This window comes from Cupressus sempervirens, chromosome 10 (assembly GCF_028749045.1).
Source record: "Cupressus sempervirens isolate cs-2001-9-10 chromosome 10, ASM2874904v1, whole genome shotgun sequence".
Classification (NCBI taxonomy): domain Eukaryota; kingdom Viridiplantae; phylum Streptophyta; class Pinopsida; order Cupressales; family Cupressaceae; genus Cupressus; species Cupressus sempervirens.
Genome location: NC_143127.1, coordinates 910,720,571 through 910,729,046, shown reverse-complemented (window position 1 = coordinate 910,729,046; position 8,476 = coordinate 910,720,571). Strand labels below are relative to the sequence as shown.

Here is an 8,476-nt window from a genome sequence, read left to right as displayed (position 1 = left end):
AGATGGAATGAAGGATTTGTATAATGTTTTTAGTTAGGTAATGTGATTTTTCTAATTCCATTTAGAACTAGCATGCCTAAATTTCTTTCATTATCCTTTTCAGTCGAGCTAACCTTGCATTTTAGAATAATTTCTATGAGATTACAGTACAACTGTATTTGAAGCTGATGATATCTTACTAGATTCCATTTTAGTGGAGAGTTATTAGTGAAGGTTGATTTCATTTCATCTTTCATATGCATCTATGCTCTATCTCTATATTACATTTTAATAGGACTAATATGGACTTAGAATTATAATTAGATGTTAGAAGAACTTCAAGGTAGCTTGTGATATCCATTCCACTTGGTGTTATAGGTTGCCCAAATATTTTTCTGCTTGGGGTGTTTGTAGTTATGAGCATCCTAGTTTATCCTCTTCTATTCTCAAGTTAAGAGCATACCCCTTATCCCAATGATCTTTTAAAAACAAAATTCATTGCATATATTACATATAAGGGAGTTGTACCATATAATTCAAAGGGTAATGATTAACACATACACTAACCCATTTGTTGGTAACATCCTTTTGTTTCCTCACATTGTAGGTATCTAGAGTCAAGTTACAACCAAGTTAGGAAGAGGGACAAACTGTTAACCAACATCATGCTAACAATCATGATGTTTGCAACATTTGGCTTGTCAAGAGTGTTTTTATATAGCAATGTGCCAAATTAACTCATTTTCCCTCGTTTATTCACAAAAGTAGTCATTGCACCTCTTCTAATAGTAAATAATATTATTCTATTGGTTACTACTATTAACCATTATAACATTTCTCTTTTACCGGTTAAAGTGCTAACCTTTCAATGCTACTACTTCATAATCTCTCATAAACCCAAAAACTTATCTAACTATGGTCTAGTGATTATATTGCATCTTTCTATGCACATTTTAGATGTTTTTCCATATCTTTAGGGGATCAATAAATGATATATCTTTAAATATCCCCTCGCCCTAAAGAAAAGTCTTTCTCATTTGATGTCTCACTATTCCAACATAATTCTAGTTCTCTTCCCTTTGCTAATCTCTAAAAAATTTGGTCAATAGGTTTTGAACCAAGAATCTCTCTCCAAGTGTCCAATCTTAAGAAAAAATAAAAACATGGCATACTAGTTGACTTACAAGGTATTGATAACTGATGAAGTGATATTATTATTGGTATACTTGATGAAGAGATTTTTATTGTGTTGTTACATGAAAATTTGATGAGGAATTGGTATACATTTGATGACAAGAAATAAGTTATTGGTTATCATTGATGCCAAACTAAATGACTGAGTGTTTTTAGCATGTTACTAGATAAGAATTGAGTAAAAAGATGAGTTGTGCTATGTGTTAAGTGTTACTATCAAATAGGAAGGTCAACCTGTGAGTCATTATGGTATGACTATGAGAGGACCTATTAATTTGAAGATTAGAGCAAGTTATTCTCAAGGAGATTTAATTGGGTGACTAATAAATATCCAGTCATAAGAAGTTGATTAATTTGAACATTACTTCATAGCAGTGAACTATTAGTACCTTATATCATTTCCAAGAAGATTGTTTGAAAAAAAGTACAATAGAATATATATTATAATTCATTTTGATTGTTTAAGAGGAGACACTCTTCCATCTTGATATGTTCTCAAAATACAATTTCTTGGATGAACTTTCTTTGCATTTATATATTACAATTTGCTAAATTTAAATGTGTTTGTATTATATTTAGATTCTGATGGTTCTATTTCATTTTTTCTGATGGTTTTGTTTATTTTAAGATAGTACAATTTTTTGGTTCTTTAATTTTTGTCTATAACATTTCTTGTAAGATGCAATTGATGCAACATTTATTCATCCCTTTATACTTATTGGATTATTCATACTATGTCAAATTTATGTAATTTTCATTTATTTTGAACATATGTTTTTTTTGGCCCTAAATTTTAGAGTCTTCTAACAAGTATAAATAAAGTATTACCAATGTGTATGTGTGTGTATTTGTATCCCCTTATAATTCATCATAAATATAAATTTAATATTTTGTAAAGTATGTTTTGTCATTTTTTCTCGGACCATTTGGAATAGTACAATACAATTTATTAATTTCACAACTCTTTTATAACTAAGATATCACATTTTTGTATTCACTTAAAACTATATAAAGTAAATATATAATGTAACTACAATTTTATCAGTTATTTTATAAATAAAATAAATCATATGAAGAATCGTCTACTACAAATACACATGTTTCTTTTAAGTCAATTTTTTATTTCCTTTCTTCCCTCTTCTATTCAAACACAATACTATTGTACGAAAAAAGATTTCCAACCGGAATTTTTAATATTTTGGTCCACATACATCTATAAAATCGAACAAACTTCTACTACAATTAGGTTATGTAAATGACTTAGATATTTTTACCTATTTTTAAGCACGCTACAATTTTTTGTTAGAAATATCTCGGATCAAAGCTTTAAATGTTTGGTCGTAATTCGTATCATGCATCTGTTATAGTCGTTGCATAAATCAAATTGTTCACTTCGTTCCAGGTACTTGGGCAACTGCATCTGTGAAGTACTTGCATCTATCAAATCGTTCTAGGTACTTGAGGGACTAACTTTTCCTTCACCATTCAAAATGCCTGGCCCACGAAAAACAGACTGCGAGAATATTAGGTGGACAGATTTTGCACGCCTCCATTGAGTAACAAGTTTAGAGAGCAGTAAACTTTAATCCTATTAACCAGAAACTATAAGCTCCCCTATTTAAATGGAACATGTCCATCTGGCATCCCTCATTCATTAAGTGCAATTTCAAAGAGCTGGAATATTTGTTTGCGGTGGAGAGAATAATTGAGGAAGAGACAAAGGATGTGCAGCCTTGAGAAGCGAGGGAACGTGTACGTACTGACGCTGGTGGGAGAGGATGAGGAGCACAGGCTGAACCCCACCACCTTCAATGCAATCGCGGAGGCACTGAAAGAGGTGGAGTCGTCTCCTAACGCAGCCGCACTGGTGACGACAAATGAAGGAAAACACTTCTCCTGTGGCATCGACTTGAAATGGATCGCCGAGAGCCCACTGGAGCGCATTGGCATCGTGTTGGAGGGGCTGGAGAAGATGCTGGCGGCCTTCATGAGGCTCACCATCCCTACCATCGCAGCCATCTGCGGCGGTGCAGTGGCCGGCGCTTTCATGCTCGCCCTCGCCCACAACTATCGTTTCATGACATCATCATCCTCTGCCGAGCTCTACATGCTGGAGCTCGACCTGGGCCTGCCCATCCCCAGGAGTATGATGGCCCTGATTCGCAGCAAGGTCAGCCCCGCTGCCCTGCGCGACGTGGTGTTGGGGGCGAGCAAGCTGAGGGCGCAGACGGCGCTGGAGAAGAGGATTGTGGATGCCGTCTTCGAAGACTCCGCCTCCACTGTGGAGGCGGCAGTGAAGGAGGCTGAGAAGCTGTCGGGCAGGGGATGGGAGAGGGAGATCTACCGCGGCTTCAGGCTCGCCGCCTTTCCCGGTGTCGTGGAGGCGCTCGACAACAACGTTCCCTACCGCATAGCACCCTCCTTCACGTTCAAATTCTACTCGAGTGATAATAATAATTGTAGGCTGAAAGATAATTTCTCTGGATAAGTGATTAGACAATAGGGTATTCTACATTACTGGCGCTTCGTTGCAACTTCCAAATAAATAATAGTTATGTTACTTTTACAGCCAAAGTGGTCTAGTGGTGGAGAACTTGTACTCTTGAAAGAGAGGTCACAAGTTCAAATCCCACTGGGGGGTAGGGTATGTACGCCTCGTTTGTAGCGCCAAGCGCCTCTCGGAAAAGAGTACAGGGTAGTCCCATATCACTGTCACCATATGTAAACTCAAAAACTATGGCATAGTGTTGTGGACTATAAAATCACCTTTCCTTTCCTTTCCTTTTTTTTCTGTTTCCGTGTGTTTGATGAGAGATAAATGCTGCACTTTTGACAATAGTTCTACTTTCAATTTTTAACAATAATTCTACTTTCAACTTTCAATGGAAAAAGTATTGTCCTTAACATGAAAGAAATATAGAAGGCGTATATTGTATGACAATATTATTGGTAAAGACAAAATCTAGTGAGAGATGCCACAAGGAAGAGTAAATGTGATGTGTGGAAAAGAAAATAAACTTTAAAGAAGATATAAATGATGTCAAAATATTTCAAAAGAATATGGGGACATGTCTTTTTTGCGAGGGATAGCTGAAAAGATGACAATGAATGTTCACTATTTATGGCATTAAATTTTATAAGTGAAAACGTTAATTGATGTTTGTATTATTATTACTAATAATGTAATTTTCTGTTTAAGTAAATTGGACACGTATTTTCTTTGTAGGGACAACAATTTTTTTTAAAGGGATCACCTTCATTAAGAATGCAAAACTTTTAAAGATGAAAGCTTAATCATATTTAACTTTAAAAACACATTTGCAAATCTTTTAAGGAGTGTGCAAGTCCATAATCCATTATATAAATTGTGAAATGAAACTACATATTTTCATTAAGATTCAAATGGTAATTACAATGTTCACGAGGAATGATGCATATTTGCTTGTAATTTGTTAAAAAAATTCCAAAATATGAGAGTTATGGGTTGTCAACCCTTGAAAATCCTAGTAGCAGTGCCCATTATCAGCATAAAATTTTTATAATAAGGATTAAATCTATAAATTCGTCAAGATACACATTCTATCTAGGGCCCTCCACAATCTCAATATCAAGATTAAACCATTTTCTTAAAAAGTCTCTTCCATGTTGCGGCCATTTTTCTTTGGCACCTTAAGGCACCAACAGTGAGGTCTTGTAGAAAAGGTTACATTGCCACATTATGGCCAGGTTGTAAAAGCTTGCCCAATTGACGAGCCCAAGGAATGCCCACCCCTAATTATGCATGCATAATGACATGAATATCATCATCTAGATACACTTCTTTGGACCTCTTCCTCAACAACATAAGCACATTTTCCTTTTTTCCTCCCACATTGAGGAGAGACGCTAGATATTGGTAATTAATATCCGTGTTGACACAATTCTTGTTTTCATTCTCGAGAAAATCACAATTGAGCACCGTTTTCATGGCCTCGAAGACAAAATTTACCAACATCATTGCAAATTTCATTTAGGTTTTCATTACGATAAGGGCCTAGAAATGCCCTTTGTGGTTATTCTAATTTGCACCTTAATCTTATTGGACTGTCCATTGTAGACAATTTGCACTAGCAACACCAGAGGTAGGGGGAATTCACCTAAACTAGACAAAAATTATCACTACCAAACATAACCATAAACACTTTAAAAAAAAAATTGGTAAATGATGAAGAAAAGAGCCCACTAATAACCTAATAAGGTCGAATAGTATGACATTCATGAAACCTCTATATCCCTTAGTCCTTAATATTTAATTATATTAGTAGAAAATCTTTGGAAATCTTTCCCACATATGCAGGGTTGTAGTTTAGAATTTTCCTTTAGGACCAAAGGAAAAGTGAAGCATACAAAGTGGATGACAAAGGGAAGTGATGGAGGTATGCTCTAATACCATTGATGAAGGTACAACTATGATACCATTGATGATGGTATGCTCTGATACCACTTACGAAGGGTCACACCACCCTTACCAACTCACAACCAAGAATGCAACAATATAAAGACCAAGAAAATAAAATGCTTCCCAAAGAACTCTTTTATTATACTTGAAAATCCAATATCAATTACAATAACATTTTTGCAAGATCTCTCAAGATCCAATCCAAACCCAAGCTAGTCCAGATCCACACTCTGGTAGAAACCTGTGAGATCTCAACTTATGCTCGTAAGCCACCAGGCAACCTCCTTGTTTCTAAATCGCAGTCACTAGTTCTTCTCACAAACTTAATCCAAGATCCAAGTGTAAATTGCCTCACATTTGGCGCTCTGTCTACACACTCACAAGTCCATCACAATCCTGCTGTAAACTGCCTCACATTTGGTGTTCTGTTCACAGGCTCAGGAAAACTCACTCTTCACTTCCTCCTTCTCTTTCACACCTTGAAGCCTTCCAAGCTTTCCAACTTTCACACATTCAAGTTTTTACTTCCAAAGCTTTCACCTTTCCAAGCTACTCCTTCTCGAACTTCTCCTCCTCAAGCTTCTCCTTGAGCTTCCACTCCTTAAGCTACTCCTTGAGCTTGATTTGGAAATGCTCATATGACTTGCTTAAATAGGCACTTACCACCCCATACATGACTTATCCATAAGCTTCTAGAATTCTTCCAAAACCTTCTACAACTTCCAAAACTTTCTACAATATTCATAACTTTATAGAATTCTTCCCACACACCTCGATAAATGGAATGACAACCATTTATTTTTTATTTTTTCTATTATGCCACCTATGCAGCTTGAAAATAAAAATTCTCTTTTCCTTTCTTTTCTCCTTTTTCCCCTTTTTTTATTTTTTAAAATTATTTCTCCTCTAATTTTCATCACTTTCTCTCTCCTCCAGTTTATTTTTTGCAACTTTTTTTTTTTCCAATAATTTTCCATGCAAGATGCTCCTGCATCAGACTCCCCTGGTAGATAGAAAAGTGTGTCCCACACTTTGATGCCAAAAAAGAAAGGTCTACAACCATCTTCATCTTCACCAAAGTCTTCCACCTCAACAGGGACAAGAAAACCAATGTGCAAATCTTCCACATCTGCATTACTTTATCAAACACCAGAATCTCAACCATCCAATCAACATGCTCATTCCTAGGAACAAACTGAACATAATGCTTCAACAGAAAAATCTCATCCACATCAGCAACTAGTGAATTCACACTCGTAGCAACAAACCCCACATCAACAGCCACATGTAGATCTCCATCAACACATGCCAAACTCTCAACAACAGCAACCTGATTGCTCACAATAAGATGCTCTGCAAGATACAAGTCACCACCAACAACAACTAGATCATCCACAATCGAGTGCTCCACAATCTCCATGTCAAACTCAACCAATTGATCATGAAAGCCAACATCTATCCCAACATCAACAACATTAGGAATATCTTTAGCAACAACCTCTAGTTGCTTTGCAAGTTCTGCATCAGGCTCCACAAACTGATCAGCAAAACCATCCTCTTCCACCTTGACCTTCTTAGCTTGATTAGCCAATCTAGCATCCAACCGAGAAAACATCTTAGAAAAATTCCTCTTTACTATATCATGGATTTTTGCAATCACCTTAGGGTCCAATCCTCTTGGAGCCATCTCCAAAGATCTTCATAAACCCTCTGCAACAAATCCTTCTTACGCTCCTTGCGACAACCAAATTGTTTGCAAGTCATATTGCAACCTGCCACCTTGCACGAACAATCAGGAACCACATCACAAGTCTACGACAATGGATTTTCAATCCACTAGCTCTCCACAATCATGCCTCAACAAGTCTAGTCTTCCATCTCTGCATCAATCGATCAATCTGCATGTCCTCCCAAGGTCCTAGTGCAAACTGCCTTAGCTTTAGTGATCTGTTTACACGCTCAAGAACTCCCACTCTAATAAACTTCACCCAACCAAGGTCCTGGTACAAACTACCTCACACTTCGACAATCTTCTTGTACACTTAGGAACTCCCACTCTGATAAACTTCACCGAAGTAAGGTCCTGGTACAAACTGCCTCACACTTTGACGATCTACTTGTACACTCAAGAACTCCTACTCTGATAAACTTCACCCAACCAAGGTCCTGGTACAAACTGCCTCACACTTCGGCGATCTGCTTGTACACTCAGGAACTCCTGCTCTGATACCACTGATGGAGGTATGCTCTAATACCACTGATGAAGGTACGACTCTGATACCATTGATGACGGTATGCTCTGATACCACTTACTAAGGGCCACACCACCCTTACCAACTCACAACCAAGAATGCAACAATATAAAGACCAAGAAAATAAAATGCTTCCCAAAGAACTCTTTTATTATACTTGAAAATCCAATATCAATTACAATAACATTTTTGCAAGATCTCTCAAGATCCAATCCAAACCCAAGCTAGTCCAGATCCACACTCTGGTAGAAACCTTTGAGATCTCAACTTGTTCTCACAAACCACCAAGCAACCTCCTTGTTTCTAAACCACAGTCACTAGCTCTTATCACAAACTTAATCCAAGATCCAAGTGTAAACTGCCTCACATTCGACGCTCTATCTACACACTTACAAGTCCATCACAATCTTGTTGTAAATTGTCTCACATTCGACATTCTGTCCACAGACTCGGGAAATCTCACTCTTCACTTCCTCCTTCTCTTTCACACCTTGAAGCCTTCCAAGCTTTCCAACTTTCACACATTCAAGTTTTTCCTTCCAAAGCTTTCACCTTTCCAAGCTACTCCTTCTCGAGCTTCTCCTCCTCAAGCTTCTCCTTGAGCTTCCACTCC

The 8,476-nt window shown here is 37.1% G+C and overlaps 1 pseudogene; it reads left to right on the top strand.

Annotated features, from left to right (window-relative positions):
* The first annotated feature begins 2,839 nt into the window (after positions 1–2,839).
* LOC149536946 (enoyl-CoA delta isomerase 3 pseudogene) lies at positions 2,840–3,959 on the top strand (annotated as a pseudogene).
* Positions 3,960–8,476: the final 4,517 nt, after the last annotated feature.